Below are 19831 nucleotides of genomic sequence, written 5' to 3'. Positions count from 1 at the left end.
AGACTGTCTAATTTGAATTTCGGTACCTAATGAGGCTTGGGTGCCGGGAGGTAGGGGACTGTACATAGAAATTTACGTACAAGGCGAAGGACAATTATACTTAATGTTTGGCCACCTAATAGGGCTACTGAGTCCAGATGGAGTGAACCGCAGTGTAAATCATTTTATAGAAGGAAATATGTTATTTTTTTGCTTTACATGGTTCTGGGCCATTTAGTTCTTATTTACACATTTCAAAGGCTTCCATATTGTAGAACAGCACTATTGTCGATGAGGTCATCAAGAATGTCATTGAACAGGCCATTAGTGAAGTAATATGTGAGGTCATGAGCAGTGCATTGTGAGGGCGCAAATCATAACTAGCTCCGTGAACTAAAACTGTCGAACTTCAGTGTTTTGTGAGTTTAAGTAATAAAGCAAAAACAGTGTTATTTTTAATCATATGATGTCTCTAACTATAATTTTTTCAGGGAATTACTGTTTTTTTTTTTTTTTTTTTTTTAATTGTGAGTTTTATTTCTGATTGTTTTCCTAACTATAAGCTCCCTTGGATCTTTGTTTCTTTTTTTGTTATTTGCAAAGATTTTTTTTAAAGTATAGCCTTCCATTTATTGAAAGTTAATTTTTCAACTTCAGTTTTTTTCCATCTCATTCTATTCTACCACAGTATTATCGCAGAACTACGATAGCCAATGAGAACCCCCTGCTGGAACAGCAACATACTTTCTACGTCCTGTTCCAAGCTTTGCATTACTACAGTGAAAATATAAATAAAAAAATAAAAAAGTGTTTACTATAAAAACAAATCTGATTATGTTTAAAGGTAGGTCTATCCAGGACACATTTTTCTGATCCCTTTAAGTACATTTTGTAATAAATGTTTTATTTTTACGCATTCCGGTCTAGCTGTATTATTGCGACATGCAAAGAGCCCAAGTAGGTCTTGACCCCTCACAGTCTGGTTTTAGACCAAGATACTCTACCGAATCTACCCTTATAGGTGTGACGGACTTCATTAAACTTTCTCTAGATAATAACACGCAGTATCATTAGTGCTGCTGGACTTGTCCGCAGCCTTCGATACTGTAGCCCACCGTAAGCTACTGCAAAGACTGATGGAAACTGTATGGTGGGGCTGGCTCTTCAATGGCTTTCCAGCTTTTTAGAGCAGGGCACACAAACCGTCAATTTGGGTCCCTTTCATTCTTGTGCTAAATCCCTTACAAAGGGTGTTCCTCAGGGCTCGTGCCTTAGTCTTACATTATGTAACATATATGTGGCCCCCCTTGCAAATATCAGAGATCACGGCTATGTTGCCTTTTCGTATGCAGACAACACACAACTTATTCTTTTGTTTGATGATAATGCGGTGGCGACAAAACAGCTCTTTGCTGACGGTATGTGAGCTATCTCTGACTGGATGACGAAGAATTTTCTCCAGTTGAATGCCGATAAAACTGAAGTTCTTCTGTTCGGCAAAGCACTAATTCTGTGGTCCCCCGATTGGTGGCCTTCAGAATTAGGCCCAGCCCTCACCCCTATAACCAAGGCAAAAAATCTAGGATTTTATCTGGAGCACTCCTTATCTATGAAAGATCAAGTGGCAACCACTTCAGGCACCTGTTTTCACATGCTGAAGCTCCTACGGAGAGTGTTCCACCTTCTCCCTTTAGAAGTAGGTAAGACCTTGATCCAAGCTCTGGTAGTCAACCGACTTGACTACTGTAATGCACTTTTGGCAGATGCAAACGATACTGTGTTAAAATAGGTTCCAGCGTGTCTGGCTCTTAATATGCCTCCTAGATCGGCATCTATGCAATTATAGAGATGCCTCCATTGGCTCCCCATCAGTGAAAGAATCAAGTTTAAAATCTGACGCTTGGTCCATAAAACAATCAATGATAGGGCGCCCAGATACCTGGCGGAAAAACTCGTCCCTTACCATCCTAGTAGATATCTGCACTCTGAAGAGAGGGCTTTTGATAGTTGCGCCTCGGTTTAATATACTACGAGCCGGTGGCAAAACCTTTGACTACCTTGCCCTGCGTTTTTGTAAATTGCTTCCTGTCTTATTAGGCAAGCACCCAAATTTTCTTAAGTTCAGGAAACTTCTGAAAACTGAACTTTTCAATAACTAATTGGCCCTCCCTCCTTTGTTCCTTCCCCTGTTAGCGCGGAGATACCCCATGGGGGTGATTCCAGCGCTCTACAAATCCCTCATTCATTCATTCAATGACAAGGCTCAACAGCAACATAAAGAGCAGAGGGGCGCAGAGTGGCATAGAGTGGAGTGGTAGAATAAGCTTGTGAAGTGCCGTGGATTGTCAGAGTGGAGTTGAGTATGGATGGTGTGGTAGCTCACCGCCATTACAGACAACACAAATTGAAATGACCATTACATTTGCACATACAGTTTTACTGACAAAACTATACAGAACACAATGTGCCAAGAGGACTTCACCTAGTGGATTGATTAGTTTTGATCATATTAAAATACTTTTTTTTCCACAGTTCAGAATTACAAACAAAATGTGCTTCATTTGTGGTTTCCAAATTCTGGTTTACTCCGAGATATTTGCACAGTTCGTTTACAGACATTTAAATTTTGTGGTGTTAAAAAAAACCTTCCTTTTGCACCCCCAGTATCCAGCAAGATTGTCACACAAATCCTCACACTCGGATTTCAGCAAAAGAAAAGTAAAGATCAAGCTCCCTTGGAAGGCAGAGCCTGAAGAATGAACTCTGTCTTTGAATGAACAGCAAATGAGACAATATAAGAACAACATTTTAAGGCCTGTCTACAGAAAGTGACCAACTGTGCAAGAATAGAAGGGGCAATCGTTAACAGGCTATGCTCCACAGGAGGGAGAGACCTGCTGGACAGCCTAAAACCAAGTCAGCAAACAAAGCAAACAAATGTGAGCTACAAAGCAAGTGATGAGCAATAGGCAAAATGCATTCCCAGGGAAGCTTTCTGAATGTCCCCAAGAAGTATTTTCGCAACCGCTATCTGGTACGCTTTGGCCTAAAAAGGAAGATGAGGGAAAAACACTAACATAACATAAAACCAAGCTGAAGTATCTTTGAAACAAGACATGGGTGCTTCAAATCTTCATTGGTTTAGGCCATTTATCCAGATACCTGTCCAATTCCATGTTCAGTCCTCCCATGTCATGTTTAATAATTTCCCTGAAACCTCGGTTTATCCTGGGAGGTAGTAATTTCTTGGTACCACCAATGACAGAGTGCATTCAGCACTCCATGGGTGGTGGATTATGTCTATTTGCAGGCCCAAGTTGATTCATCTGCCTTTATTAACAATATATAGTTATCATTTAAGTCATATGTCCCTTTCCTCTGCCAATGTTACAGTCGAGAAGCTAAGCAACTGAGGCATTTCCTGAAATCGAAGGAGGTACTAACTCAGGAATGTACGCTGACTCAGCAATGTAACCTGCTACAAGCTTAGACCTTTTACTGCATCTAGTCCAACAATGGTCTACAACTTGTAATAGAATAAGATGATAGGAAACAAACTATGTCCAATTACGGCTTCCAAAAGAATCTTAATGCCCAGTAAACTATGAACATATTGTAATTCGATGTTTCCTTCAGAAAGCAACAACTGCACAACCCATTTAAACTGTGCAGTTTAGGAACAGGATTTAAAATCTGGAGTGATTTGCAACTGCCAACAAATGGGGGTGGTCTCTATGCACAAGGCAACTTTACACTTGCCTTCTCCCCCCTAATCAAATCAACTAGCACCATGATGAGTTCCATTAAAAAGTTGATGCCGAAGGTTCACAGGAACGTTGACAAAGAAATATAATAATATCGACAAAAGCATCATTTTATAAAGGCCTCTTCTGCATGCTGTCGACTGGTGAGGGCCTTTCCAGGAATCCAAAATTCGGGCTGCTATTTTGGCCTCATTAATATGTACCAGGAATGCCTTCATCCACTTGATAATAAATATAAACACCCAAGTTCTTTCAGGGGAGGGTGTCCAAACCTAAAACTAGGCTGTATGTATGTACATCTAACAGCTGGAAGGGAATAAACAAGACTTGTTCTTATTGACCATAACACTCAATACAATACCGAACCAACCAACTGTACACAAAATGTACATATAGTAGAATATTCTCAGCGCAAGACGGCATGAGTTTCACATTTAATTTTCTGCATGTATGCTCTCCTATGTGTCTTATGTGCATGTGGGTCACCAGCGGCTCCGTCACCAAAGTGAACAAAAACGGGATGAGGACAACTGTATCGAATGTCCATTGGAACTAGCCAAGCTTCAGAGATAATTAACGAGCCTAATCCACATAATATTTGCATTGTCCAACCCAGTCAACCTCAACACATGGTATCCTATAGGCCTTCCACAGCTCAAATGAAGCAACTGCAGAGTCAAGCGCAAGCACAGAGATGCTATCCGTGTTATGGAATAGCTTGCAGATATTAGGAGGTGTGCTCCCAACGGAAACACACCCACCCTGGTTGAAATGTATTAAGTCAGGGAAAACCTTGAGCAACAGTGTAGATTCTCAACTTAAACTGTAAAAGTGTTGCAAACCTTTAGGCCAAAGAGAACCTTAATGGCTCTTAACTGCTCTGTTGGGTGTATGTTATCATTAGTTAAAATTCGGTAGTATAAAAGGATATTGACTCTTGATAGCTCTAATTCAAAATGGATGAGGATGTAGGATATCCACAGATCTGAAACGTTTCATTAGAACATGTTATTATTAGAATTTGAGTGCTAAGGTGAGTATGCTTTTATATTGGTAGATGTTTACTAATTAACCTTGCTACATTGTTTCCTTCTGTTCAATAGATTGTGGAGTCCATTTCACTCTGAGAAAGAGTGGATGCTAGCAAAACACTGGCTGGCCTTGTATAAATAGAATGCATACGTGTCCGTTTGCGTGGATATATTATGATGATTTTGGAAGCATTATGAAGTTTGGCTTTTTTACTATGGTTAAAATACATTTCAACAAACTCTAATCTGAATAGACATTCTATTCTTATACTTTTCGATTTGAAACTTTGTGAATGTGTGTATCAAGGAGTAATGGTTTGAGAGTGAGTGCACCTCAAACACTGGCCCTTAATCTTGTTTTCCTACTCCTTTGGGTACTTTTCCTTAGAATGTAACCTTATGTCTGTTGCACACCAGATTTAGCCCCAGTGGTGCTCCGGCATTATACCTTGAAACGAAAAGAATTGACTGACATCTACAAATAAGACCTGCACTCGATTAATCTCTTGCTAATGCACATTACTTATGTCAGGACTTTATATATTGTTTCATAGGCCCATCTAAATTTGAGCTGTTTATTTTGACAGCAAAACACAATGTGTAACTAGGACCTTTGAATGTATTACAAGTTGCATAGGCACACTTTTTTGGGGAGATACCAAATTGACAATTTAGAGGCTATAAATCAATCTCTAAATATTGAATTTTAGATGGCTTAAGGCACTCACCCATGGATCTGGCTGCTCTAGTTGTGTGCTATATATTTAGGCAAATCCATGTAAAATGTATACAAATAAAAACAAATCTACACACATCAGCGATAAACAATGCTTACATCAAACAGTAAAAAAGGGGACATAAGCTAAAACGGTACATGCTGTTTGCAAATAGTATATGCAGAACCACTGGTGCAGGTTTCAAAACACAGGCCCAAATGGAGTATACGAAGCTTGAATAAAACAGACTGAATGGAGAGTGCGGGCCTGCTTTGTTGTACCTCCAGCAGCTGATGTGGAAGGCATGTGCAAGAGGAATACACGGAGAAGAGCAGAGAGGGTGCGGAGGTGAGGGGTAATGTACATTTGAGATGGCCCACAACTTATGCCCAATCATGTTGAATGACTTAAATAAAACAATTTGATTGTCTTCTAGAAAATGGCGATTACCATACCAAAAGGAGAAATCCACGGGTGTATTGTTCACAAGTGTAAAGCTTTGATTTTAGCGATTTTCTATGAAATATAAACAATTTCTGGAAAGTGTACATCAGCATTCTTCAAAATAGCAGCGGCAAAGTCATTGTGCAAGTGTCCCTGCTACCAGTTACTAAGCTTTTTGGAGTGCCCTCTGACGACAATGCTAATTTCGAATTTATCTATTGCTTAATGTTGCAGAATTGCCTCTTAAAATTGCAGTAAATAGTAAATGTTATTATCCAAATAAATGCAACTCGATTAATCAACCTCAAAAAGATGAGACTTTACCGAGATTTAAACGTCGTCACTGGCAAGTCACACCAGGAAGAACTTAATTTGCCAGGTTGGCAAGTTCACAAACAAAAATTAAACATCAACTCTAAAATTATAAGTTGTGTCACTAAAAACGAGCAACTCCTCTCCTATGCCACCTTGAATACTTGCGTGGATAAATGTACTAATATTGTTTTTATTTACGGTATTGCATTTTCTTGTACTCTGTAATTGGTTGTAGTAAGATGAATACCATTACTTCAACTGTATGAAAGGTAACAGACTAGTAAAGAAAAATTAAGTCTTAACATATGTTGTGTAAGCATTCAGGCTTTCTGCAGTAGTATTAGTTATATACACGAATACGTGCATACAAAAAACGTAAAACAATTAAGAAACAATTACCTACTAAACAATAAAATAATTCAAATCCAATATAGAATAACCCCCATACTGAATCCTAAACTCGTTACCCCTGTGAGAAAAAGTATTTAAACGTCAATAAACACACTAAAATGTAGTCCACAGGTGCAGTGCAGAATATGCGTATTAAAATATAATTGGAGTACAAAACATTTCTAAGAAAATGGATCTTCGAGTTCCGCATTACCGATTCAATTAACTATGTAAATCATATTTCAAAGCAAAATTTCCGCCTCCTCCAGCAAAATGCCAGTTTTCTTGAACAGCAGTTTACAAAGACTGAGAAGATCAAGTCCGTGTATCCCATTTCACAAGCACTGTGAAGAAAGCTTCTTGGGCAAAGCTGAAACTTTCTAATGATCTCAGACTCACCTGGCCTCGCACATTCCCCTCGAAGTCCCGGTCACAGGAACCGCGGGCACACTCCAGCAGCAATGACAAACAAACACTCCCCTGCACCGAGCACCGTATGAGGAAGCCGTGGCTGGCGCGCGCAGTACATTTCCATCCCCTCGGTAACCAGGTCAGGGGACAGGAATTTTATATTTGTCGGAGGCGAGCTCCTAGGTGAAGCAAGCACGTGCTCTTGTCTTGTACAGGCACTGACGCTGTGATTTAAATAACAGATAGAGTGTTGGCAGGGAAATTTCCACTGTACTACAGTAACGAGAAATATGACGACTGCGCACTAAACAAGTTTGCCAGCTACTGCTTAGTTTGCAAAATAAATAACAGACATAAAAAAGCCTAAGGGAAGGGGCCCAAGTTTTTTTCCCTTTAGGAACAAGCTGATGAAACGATTTCATTCGACACTCTCTCTCTCTCTCACTGCCCCCCTCCCTCCCGTTGTGTCAACCCCCCCCCCCCCGCCCCACTCGAGACTTTGGGTCACAGACAGCAAGAATATGTGAAATTATTTGTCACTGCCTGCCACACTGACACACACTGACACACACACACACACACTGAAACAAGCACACACACTGAAACAAGCACACACAATCTGAATAGATATGTATGTATACACACACAAAAATTACATACTGGTGGTGGTCGTCAAGCGGTTGTTATAGGACCTAGTTTCCATTGGAAAAGCGTTTGTTTTGCTAATACCTTTGGCATCTTTTGACAAATCTTCAAGAAATTTTCACAACTCATATGCCAGTCACTGCAGCTGCCGTATGGGACTGTTTTGGGGTGATCCGTGAAGCGTGGGCCAAGTAAAAGGGGGGAGTCCAAAACACATTTTACCCATGCAATTTTCCATAGGGAGATTAGACAGAACTACAGCCCAAACCGCTGAATTTACACCAAATGTGGCAGAAAGCTAGATCTTAGTCCACAAAGAGTGCTTTTTGTAATTTGATGTAAATCTGTGCAGTAGTAGTTTTGGAGCTATTAAAGTCAAAAGATTCATGTACTACTAGAGACTCAAATCCACGCACCAACACCAATGACCTAATTGGCTGGGAAATAAAAATATATACAAATGGTGGACGGAACGCGAAACAAATCAAACATTCCCCCACAGGCAAGAGATCTGCGTTAAATACATAGTTCTTTTGCTCACCATGCCACCCCAGTTCAGACCAAGTCATATGGAAATCAGTCTAGACCCTGCTCCTCATGGGAACCGTCCAGCCTGAACTACAAAGCCAGGTCTTCCCTGGAACAAAAACAAGCATCCTGGGACCGGTTTCAGGGTGAATATTTTTTTTTTTATTAAAGTTTTTATTGAGCAGAAACAAAGATTAAATCATTACTGATATACACAAAATCAATTTCAACAGTAGACACCATTATTTTAAATATTGTAATCTTTTAACAAAAACTGTTATACTGTCAATTCATTCGTTGTCTAAAGCGCAACGTGCGAAGTCATTGAGATTCAATCTTTTATATTCTATAATACCCATGATTAAAGCATTTAAACAATACAAAGTACCATCAGTAAAATACTGTGCATTTAACTCTCATAAAGTGCATTTTCCTTTTATCCAATCAGATTTTTCTAAACCTTGGTAAAGTGTGTCAGCTCATATTCTACCCTTAGCAGCAGAACATTCCTTAAACAAAGTGCAATTGTGCTTAGATTAACATAAAAACACTGACACGTTTACCTTTGCCGACTTTCTATCTCATCCTGTATTTCCATTCGGAGGTATCTTTTAATGGCTCGGACCCTTTTCGCATAAGCCTCTTCAAATTTTCTCGTTCCAATAATTTTTCTAGGCCATTCTAGGTAGGCTGGTACTTTTGTTGTCCTCCAGTTCTGGAGAATCTGGGAGAGTGCCACAAAAGAGGTGATAACTACAAATATTTCCTTCCCTCTAGACATTGGCTGAAATGGTCTCTGCCTTACTGAACCAAAAAGTGCTATTGCCACCTCTGGTTCCAATCTGCTCTGCAAGGCAAGGTCAAGAGCGGCAGAAACTTTCACCCAAAACTGTCTTAACATCGGGCATGTATAAAATATATGAAGCCAGCCTCCCTCACCCAATTGCTGACAACGAAAGCATATATTCTCAACTTCTGGATGCATATTATGGAGTGCTTTGGGAGTATAATATGCCATCCAGCGTGACATTCTTTTAAAATTTGCCGCTCTTAATGCCTTGCTGCCATATAGCGAGATATCTTGCCACTCAAGATCTGAGAAAGTACATTGAGTTTCCTGTTTGGTTCTCTCTTGAAAGTTATTAACCAAAAGGGACTCTCCTTGGCTCCGTAAAAGCCAATACCAATTTCCCACCCCTCTTAGCTTCGTTCTAAAGAGAGCGGCTATAGCAGGTGTGGCACCTGTGCTAGATTGAAGACAGTACTTATTCAACAGATGTATAATCTGAAGTTAGCCAAAAAAGAAAAGCTGACACCGGTCTCCACATCTATCTTGGACCTCCTGCAAATTGATGCATCTCCCTCCAATTATAAAACGACCCATCTCTTTAAAACCATTAGCTTTCCAAAACCTAAAATAGCTATTCTGAGTTTGGAGGCCTAAGATTTTACATTTGGTAAGCGGCAAGTACTTTCAGGGTGAATGTTTGACATGGTTTCAGCATTCCGCCCTCAACTGATCTTTTTACAGTGATTGGCTGGCTGCAACCTGAGAGGAAAGTTGCAGCCGTAATTTTGTGAATTGTGACCCAGTTCCCAGGGGAGAGAACAAAATGTAAAAGTGATAAAAGGGGTCGGGGTAGAGGTACCCTGACCCCCATGGGACTGATGGAGGGATCTGTGAGGGGAAACCTCATGGACAAGAAATTGTCCACTTTTTTATTTTGAGGATGCGAGGATTCCACTCAGAGAACCACACAGCTACTCACAGGTCAATGACGCACTACTTCAAATAAAATCAGGTTCCCCCCTTGATCCGTGCCCCTCCTATATATACCATTTGGCCCCCATGGAAATAAGTGCATCATTAGCCCCCTTGCTTAATAAAATCACTAGTTCAGGTGTTTTCCCATCAAGTTGGAAAAAGGCCTGTATCAGACCCATTCTCAAGAAGCCTTCACTAGACCCACAGGATACTAAACACTATCGCCCCATCTCCTGTCTTCCATTTCCTTCCAAAGTTGCAGAAAAAATGATCAACCAGGAGCTGATGCAATTCATTGATTCCAACAATTTACTAGATGCAACACAACACGGCTTTAGATCACGCCATTCTACAGAATCAGCTTTAATTATGGCTATGGAGGAAATTCGAAAAGTCATGGACAGTGGAGGCAGGGCCACTCTTGTCCTTCTTGATCTAACAGCTGCTTTCGACACTGTTAACCATAGAGTGTTACTGGAAAGATTGAACGAAATAGGTATTAGAGATACTGCTTTGGCGCTTCTGCGCTCCTTCCTTGATGCAAGATCACAGCAAATCCACTGGGAGGGACTTCAGTCTGCTGAACTCTCTCTCCCTTGTGGTGTTCCTCAGGGATCAGCACTATCCCCTACGTTGTTCAATCTATATGTTACCCCATTGGCTAACATAATTAAAAATCATGGCCTAAAATTAGTGTCGTATGCAGATGACACCCAGCTGGTGGTGTCCCTGACACAAAATCACGAAGCTACTGCGGAGAGATTTAGAAGCTGTCTTGCCGGAGTAATGAGATGGATGAGTTCAAACTTTCTTAAGCTTAACACCGAAAAGACGGAGGTGTTGGAATTCGGTCAAAAACCATCCATCTGGAATGACCTCTGGTGGCCTCCAGAGGCGGGCGCTTGCCCTGTTCCTGCACACAAAGTGAAGAACCTAGGCTTCATGGTGGACAAAGATCTCTCATTAACCCACCAAGTCAACCAGGTCACCTCTGCCTGTTTCCTAATGATTAAAATTCTTCGTAAAATTCTGCCTTTTATCCCTCCGTCCCTAAGGAAAACTGTAGTAGGAGCTCTGGTCCTATCTCGTATAGATTACTGTAATGCACTATACTCTGGGATTGGTGAGCGACAACTCTCAAAACTCCAATCTCTGCAGAACGCAGCTGTAAGAGTATTGCTGGACCTCCCAAAACATCATCCCACCTCAGCAAGCATGAAGAGGCTTCATTGGCTTCCTGTGCGCAATCGTATTCAATTCAAGATCCTATGCCTAGTGCACAAAGCAGTATATGGAGGCGGTGCAGATGACGTGAAAACGTTATTTCCTCGGTACGTTCCTAGTCGTACACTCAGATCCATGAGTAAGGGCCTGGTTGGCATTTCTAAATTCAAAAGGGCCCGTTGGGGAGGCAAGGCTTTCTCTTTCCAGGCAGCAAGCCTATGGAACAGATTACCTATAGAACTTCGGCTAACAACAAGTAAGTTTCAGTTTAGAAAGGCCGCGAAAACCTGGCTCTTTACCAAACCATAGATTTTCTCCTCGTACCCCTTTCCAGCTCAGCGCCAAGACGCCTCGGCATAAGTGCGCTTAACAAATATTTCAGTCAGTCAGTCAGTCACAGCTACTCACACACCAACAACTGCTCACATATCCATTCACACATTCTTACAGCCACACACAGACTGACAAAACCAATCACACAACCACTCCCACACCCCCACACAGCCACTCACACACCTTCTTGAAGACGTAAATTGCAACTTACACACCCGCACAACTGCGCACACCCACTCAAACATCCATACAGCCACTTACACACCCACACACACCTATACAGCCACCCACACACACCTATACAGCCACCCACACACCTACACTCACCTATACAGCCACCCACGCACCTACTCACACACCCATTTAGTCACTTACACACCCACAGTCACTTACATAGCCACTCGTACATCCACACACAGGCAGTGATACACTTATAGAAATTGCAATAGCATATGTTTGTATTAAATGGGTTGTTGCTTTAGTATTGAATGTGTGCAGTATAACCGGCAGACCCCTTATTTATCCAAGGGTTTGCAATGGATCCGCGGATCTAAAAAATGAATTTAAAAAAAAAGAAAGACTTGGTTTATTGCATTTATCAAAGACTAAATAAGTAACCTTATATTAATTTTTTAGTTTTATAATATATAATAAGAACGAATGAGTGAAGTTTGAAAACTTGTGAAAATATACAATTGTAAATTGTACTTATGGGTCACATCGTAGTACAATTTATATATTTAAAAAAAATTGAGCAATTCACTAAAAAAAAACAAGGTTACAGGGACTCTAAAGTTAAGAAAAAGCATTTAGGAGGAGGAGCCTAGCGCGCAACCAAGATGGCCGCGTAGGTGCGAGGCTCCCGAGGACCTCCGCGACCTCCTGAATTAATCCTGGCGATATCCTGTCCTTGTTGAGGGGACTGTGTCGGGGAACCCGAGCTGAGGCGCCACCCGTTTTTTGGGCTCGAATCGGACCCCGAACACCGGTGGGAGCATCGGTCGAAGGTTGCGGCCTTCTCCTCGCCGGCCCCCCGGATTGGAGTAGTGGGGCGATCCGGGGACAAAGTGAATAACAGCGGCGAGCGGGGCTGGGCTACTCGCGTACCCCGCACTTTCGCTTTCGCTTTTGCGCCCTCCTTGCTCTCAAGCGGGGTCGGGCGGCGGAGCGGGGTGCGGTGGTGTGGCCTTGTCCAGGAGCCCGGCTGACCCGCCGGCGGTGGGTTGACCCGCGGTTCGGTGGTCGCCCCCGCTTCCCCCCTGGCACCCGTGACTTGGTATAGCGGCCCGCTCGGGGAGCTTGACACGACGGTGGAAGAGCCAGCATGTCCACCAAACAAGATGGCGACCGGGCGAAGGTGAAGACGACCCGCCGTGGCACGGCGCACCAGGCTAACAGTATGGACCGCTACACGCTCCAGAAGGGTTCTCCGGAGACATCGCGTGCATCCCCGGTGGGCCCGACGGAGGCATCTGCTCATCCGGTGGATCTGACCCTCCGGGACGTCATGGGCGCCATCGCAGAGATGAAGGCCTCGGTGGACCAGCGTTTCGACACCTTAGCGCAGAAAATAGACTCGGTCCTGGTGGATGTGAGCCTTGTGAGGGCAGACTTGTCCAAAACAAACGACCGAGTCGACTCCCTGGCCCACACCACAACGAGCCTCACGACAGACGTGGTGGCCCTCCAGAAGGAGGTGCGCCGGCTTGGACAGGCGAGCGCCCTGATGGACCGGCGACTGGAGGACTCCGAGGGTCGGGCCCGGAGGAATAATGTCCGTATTGTGGGGGTGCCGGAGGGACGAGAGGCGGAGGCGGCGGATCTTTTCGTGGAAGAGTTGATCCTGACCCATCTCCAGCCCCGGGGGCTGAGTAAGCTTTTTGCGGTGGAGCGTGCTCACCGGGTCCACGGGGGCAGACCTAAGACTGGTGCCCCGCCGCGGCCTCTCATTGCCCGGATTTTTAATTTTCGGGACAGAGATGCTATCCTCCAGACCTCCAGGCAACAGGGACCGGTCAAGCTTGACAACATGGAGGTACATTTCTACCCAGACTTTACTCCGGCGGTCCAGAAGCAGCGACAGAGCTTTCTTGGTGTTAAACGTCGCCTAAGGGACCTGAACCTCAAGTACTCAATGCTCTTTCCAGCTAAGCTGAGGGTAGAGGAAATTCGAAAAGTCATGGACAGTGGAGGCAGGGCCACTCTTGTCCTTCTTGATCTAACAGCTGCTTTCGACACTGTTAACCATAGAGTGTTACTGGAAAGATTGAACGAAATAGGTATTAGAGATACTGCTTTGGCGCTTCTGCGCTCCTTCCTTGATGCAAGATCACAGCAAATCCACTGGGAGGGACTTCAGTCTGCTGAACTCTCTCTCCCTTGTGGTGTTCCTCAGGGATCAGCACTATCCCCTACGTTGTTCAATCTATATGTTACCCCATTGGCTAACATAATTAAAAATCATGGCCTAAAATTAGTGTCGTATGCAGATGACACCCAGCTGGTGGTGTCCCTGACACAAAATCACGAAGCTACTGCGGAGAGATTTAGAAGCTGTCTTGCCGGAGTAATGAGATGGATGAGTTCAAACTTTCTTAAGCTTAACACCGAAAAGACGGAGGTGTTGGAATTCGGTCAAAAACCATCCATCTGGAATGACCTCTGGTGGCCTCCAGAGGCGGGCGCTTGCCCTGTTCCTGCACACAAAGTGAAGAACCTAGGCTTCATGGTGGACAAAGATCTCTCATTAACCCACCAAGTCAACCAGGTCACCTCTGCCTGTTTCCTAATGATTAAAATTCTTCGTAAAATTCTGCCTTTTATCCCTCCGTCCCTAAGGAAAACTGTAGTAGGAGCTCTGGTCCTATCTCGTATAGATTACTGTAATGCACTATACTCTGGGATTGGTGAGCGACAACTCTCAAAACTCCAATCTCTGCAGAACGCAGCTGTAAGAGTATTGCTGGACCTCCCAAAACATCATCCCACCTCAGCAAGCATGAAGAGGCTTCATTGGCTTCCTGTGCGCAATCGTATTCAATTCAAGATCCTATGCCTAGTGCACAAAGCAGTATATGGAGGCGGTGCAGATGACGTGGAAACGTTATTTCCTCGGTACGTTCCTAGTCGTACACTCAGATCCATGAGTAAGGGCCTGGTTGGCATTTCTAAATTCAAAAGGGCCCGTTGGGGAGGCAAGGCTTTCTCTTTCCAGGCAGCAAGCCTATGGAACAGATTACCTATAGAACTTCGGCTAACAACAAGTAAGTTTCAGTTTAGAAAGGCCGCGAAAACCTGGCTCTTTACCAAACCATAGATTTTCTCCTCGTACCCCTTTCCAGCTCAGCGCCAAGACGCCTCGGCATAAGTGCGCTTAACAAATATTTCAGTCAGTCAGTCAGTCACAGCTACTCACACACCAACAACTGCTCACATATCCATTCACACATTCTTACAGCCACACACAGACTGACAAAACCAATCACACAACCACTCCCACACCCCCACACAGCCACTCACACACCTTCTTGAAGACGTAAATTGCAACTTACACACCCGCACAACTGCGCACACCCACTCAAACATCCATACAGCCACTTACACACCCACACACACCTATACAGCCACCCACACACACCTATACAGCCACCCACACACCTACACTCACCTATACAGCCACCCACGCACCTACTCACACACCCATTTAGTCACTTACACACCCACAGTCACTTACATAGCCACTCGTACATCCACACACAGGCAGTGATACACTTATAGAAATTGCAATAGCATATGTTTGTATTAAATGGGTTGTTGCTTTAGTATTGAATGTGTGCAGTATAACCGGCAGACCCCTTATTTATCCAAGGGTTTGCAATGGATCCGCGGATCTAAAAAATGAATTTAAAAAAAAAGAAAGACTTGGTTTATTGCATTTATCAAAGACTAAATAAGTAACCTTATATTAATTTTTTAGTTTTATAATATATAATAAGAACGAATGAGTGAAGTTTGAAAACTTGTGAAAATATACAATTGTAAATTGTACTTATGGGTCACATCGTAGTACAATTTATATATTTAAAAAAAATTGAGCAATTCACTAAAAAAAAACAAGGTTACAGGGACTCTAAAGTTAAGAAAAAGCATTTAGGAGGAGGAGCCTAGCGCGCAACCAAGATGGCCGCGTAGGTGCGAGGCTCCCGAGGACCTCCGCGACCTCCTGAATTAATCCTGGCGATATCCTGTCCTTGTTGAGGGGACTGTGTCGGGGAACCCGAGCTGAGGCGCCACCCGTTTTTTGGGCTCGAATCGGACCCCGAACACCGGTGGGAGCATCGGTCGAAGGTTGCGGCCTTCTCCTCGCCGGCCCCCCGGATTGGAGTAGTGGGGCGATCCGGGGACAAAGTGAATAACAGCGGCGAGCGGGGCTGGGCGACTCGCGTACCCCGCACTTTCGCTTTCGCTTTTGCGCCCTCCTTGCTCTCAAGCGGGGTCGGGCGGCGGAGCGGGGTGCGGTGGTGTGGCCTTGTCCAGGAGCCCGGCTGACCCGCCGGCGGTGGGTTGACCCGCGGTTCGGTGGTCGCCCCCGCTTCCCCCCTGGCACCCGTGACTTGGTATAGCGGCCCGCTCGGGGAGCTTGACACGACGGTGGAAGAGCCAGCATGTCCACCAAACAAGATGGCGACCGGGCGAAGGTGAAGACGACCCGCCGTGGCACGGCGCACCAGGCTAACAGTATGGACCGCTACACGCTCCAGAAGGGTTCTCCGGAGACATCGCGTGCATCCCCGGTGGGCCCGACGGAGGCATCTGCTCATCCGGTGGATCTGACCCTCCGGGACGTCATGGGCGCCATCGCAGAGATGAAGGCCTCGGTGGACCAGCGTTTCGACACCTTAGCGCAGAAAATAGACTCGGTCCTGGTGGATGTGAGCCTTGTGAGGGCAGACTTGTCCAAAACAAACGACCGAGTCGACTCCCTGGCCCACACCACAACGAGCCTCACGACAGACGTGGTGGCCCTCCAGAAGGAGGTGCGCCGGCTTGGACAGGCGAGCGCCCTGATGGACCGGCGACTGGAGGACTCCGAGGGTCGGGCCCGGAGGAATAATGTCCGTATTGTGGGGGTGCCGGAGGGACGAGAGGCGGAGGCGGCGGATCTTTTCGTGGAAGAGTTGATCCTGACCCATCTCCAGCCCCGGGGGCTGAGTAAGCTTTTTGCGGTGGAGCGTGCTCACCGGGTCCACGGGGGCAGACCTAAGACTGGTGCCCCGCCGCGGCCTCTCATTGCCCGGATTTTTAATTTTCGGGACAGAGATGCTATCCTCCAGACCTCCAGGCAACAGGGACCGGTCAAGCTTGACAACATGGAGGTACATTTCTACCCAGACTTTACTCCGGCGGTCCAGAAGCAGCGACAGAGCTTTCTTGGTGTTAAACGTCGCCTAAGGGACCTGAACCTCAAGTACTCAATGCTCTTTCCAGCTAAGCTGAGGGTAGAGGTGGATGGTCGCACGCACTTCTTCGACCGGCCCGAGGCGGCTGGGGACTGGCTGGACACTCTGCCTGGGGATCGGGGCCGGGGGGGCGGGGGGGGCGCGGCTGGCGAGGAGGGCCCGCCGGATCAGAATTGAGGGGTGACTGAATAGGCCTTGCTCTGGACGTTGTTCCTTCACCATTTCTTGATTGCGTATGTTCCCCTCCTATGGAGGTCGTGCGGGGTCTGTTGGGGGCTTCCCTCCTCCTCTGGGGGACTAGTTAGTATTTAGCTATGGGGCGACAGGCACACTGAACTTTGGGGGGGCTGTCTGGGCTCATGCAGGGGTGCAGGGAGGGGGGAGTTCTGTTGGGACCGGGGGGGTGGGGGGGGTGTGTTGTTTGTTAGCACCGCAAGGTAAACCCGCTACTGTGTTGTTGTTTTTAGAATGCTCGATGGGGGACGACCGATTGTTTCGACGTATGATGGGGGGTAGGGATTTGACTGTGTTGTCATGGAATGTTAACGGCCTGGGGGATAGGATTAAGCGTGGTGTGGTCCTGCAGTACTTAAAACGTATTTCACCAGATGTTGTCTTCCTGCAAGAGACGCACCTTATAGGTAACTCCTTTCATGCAATGAATCGGCGGGGATATCGTTTGGCGGCCCATTCCGGCTTCACCTCGGGCTCGCGGGGGGTGGGTATTATGATTAAGAACTCACTCCCGTTGGAGATTGATGAGGTGCGCCATGATGAGAGGGGACGCTACACGGTTCTGGTGGGAAGAATGGAGGGTAGAGTGTTTATCTTTATATCAGTGTACGTCCCGCCTGGGTTACAAGCCACCACATTTGCGGACCTGGGGCGCCTCCTTCTGGACCTTCCGAGTGGCCTGCTGGTGGTTGGAGGGGACTTTAATGCGGTAGCCTCTGGGTCTATGGATCGCCATCCCCCTAGGGACCTCCCCCGGGCACAGGCGTGGCTGCCCGGCCTTTTGGACACGCTGGGCCTGGTGGATTGCTGGCGATTAAAGCATCCCGCATTGCGACAGTACACCTTCCACTCGGGTGCCCATGGTAGCCTCTCGCGGCTTGATTACCTCCTTGTCCCGGCGGCCCATGCAGGGAGGGTGGGGGAGGTGCGCCATCTGGCGCGGGGTATCTCAGACCACTCCCCATTGTTGTTGCATTTCGATGTCTTCCCGAGGGGGGATGGCAGGGTGGCCCCAATCAATGCATGGTATTTGCGCGACCCCACCATTCGTGCCGATTTGATTAAATCCTTACAGCGATATTTCGACGAGAATGTGGGGTCGGTCCCCTCGGCCATCTCCCTGTGGGAGGCTTTCAAGGTAGTTCTTAGAGGGGAGGCCCTCTCCTTTATCTCCCATGCCCGGCGGCGCGAGCGGGAGGAGGTGACCCGGGTAGAGGCCGAGATTGCAGAACTGGAGGGTGACCTGGGGAGCGGGGTAACAGACGCCAAGTTGCATGTCCTACACCTAAAGCAGGCGGCCTATCGCGCCCTCGTCACGGAGGCGGCCAGGGGCCTCAGTAGAGAGCAGCAGGGGCGATTGTATGATGTGGGTGATAAGGCTGGCAAATTGATTGCGTGGTTGGATAAGAGGGAGAGAGCGAGCCGCGTGGTGCCTTTGATTGAGAGTGTGGATGGTGCATGTGTCACTGAGCCGGAAGCCATTGTCTCCTGCTTCGCGGATTATTTCCGCGAAGTTTACTCCCCGGTTTCCCCCTGCTCGGAGGAAGATTCCCATGCCCTGCTTCGGGACATCGCACTGCCCTCCCTTACGGTGGAGGACAGGGATTCGCTGGACGCCCCCCCCACCTCGGACGAAATTGCCTTGGCTATTCGCTCGGTTGCATCCGGCAAGGCCATGGGCCCCAATGGTATTCCCATCGAGCTATACAAGCTACGCCCGGATGTGTTGGCGCCCCACCTGCGCGCGATGTTCCTGGCGGCCCACTCGCAGGGTTCCCTCCCGCCGGACCAGCGTCTGGCCACAATTGTGGTGATCCACAAGGAGGGGAAGCCCCGTGAACGGGTCACATCCTATAGGCCGATTTCGCTCTTGAACGCGGAGCCCAAAATCCTCGCCAAGGTGTTGGCCAACCGGTTGATTGGCGTGGTGGGCGATTTGGTCCACCAAGACCAATCTGGCTTTATACCGCACCGCAACACGGCGCTCAATCTGCGGCGCTTACACGGGGTGCTCGCGCGTGTCCCATTTGTGCGGGAGCCGGCCATCTTGGCGTCCTTGGACGCCACCATGGCGTTTAATACGCTTGAATGGCCATACATCTGGGCGATGCTGGCGAAATTTGGGTTTGGCCCGGGTTTCATTAGCTGGGTCAAATTGCTATACTCGGGCCCATTGGCGCAGGTGGTAGTGAATGGGCGAGTCTCGGCCCCATTCGCGCTGGGGCGGGGCACGCGACAGGGTTGCCCTCTGTCGCCTCTCCTGTTCGCCCTGGCCCTGGAGCCCCTGGCGGAGTGGCTGCGGTGGCACCCTTCTATCCGTGGTCTCCGCTGGACCCCCGAGCATGAGGACCGTGTGTCCCTCTATGCTGACGATATCCTTCTGTATCTCGCCTCCCCGCGGAAATCACTGATCGTCCTGGTTGATGTTTTGCGCTCATTCGGTCGCAACTCAGGCCTGGTCATCAACTGGGCGAAATCCTGTGTCTATGTGCTTTCCGGGGAGGCTCCGGTCCTACCACGGGACTGTCCGATCCAGATTGCCTCCCAAGGTTTTCGGTACCTGGGTATCTATATCACTCTTGACCCGGAGGCC

General features: G+C 46.7%; 1 protein-coding gene across 11 annotated transcripts in view; it reads right to left on the bottom strand.

Annotated features, from left to right (window-relative positions):
• Nucleotides 1–19831, bottom strand: part of NEDD4L (NEDD4 like E3 ubiquitin protein ligase) — a 1669848-nt gene that overhangs the window by 1310895 nt on the left and 339122 nt on the right. For 3 of the 11 annotated variants that reach the window (XM_085630318.1, XM_085630349.1, XM_085630334.1), the window contains exon 1: nucleotides 7039–7177. The exons of the other annotated variants lie outside the window; for them this stretch is intronic. The gene's annotated coding sequence lies outside the window, so the exon portion shown is untranslated. Of the gene's footprint in view, nucleotides 1–7038; nucleotides 7178–19831 lie in introns of those variants that run through there. 11 annotated transcript variants of the gene reach the window in all.

The sequence above is a fragment of the Triturus cristatus genome, chromosome 2_1 (genome assembly GCF_964204655.1).
Source record: "Triturus cristatus chromosome 2_1, aTriCri1.1, whole genome shotgun sequence".
Taxonomy (NCBI): Eukaryota; Metazoa; Chordata; class Amphibia; order Caudata; family Salamandridae; genus Triturus; species Triturus cristatus.
This window is presented reverse-complemented; position numbering and strand designations above follow the sequence as displayed.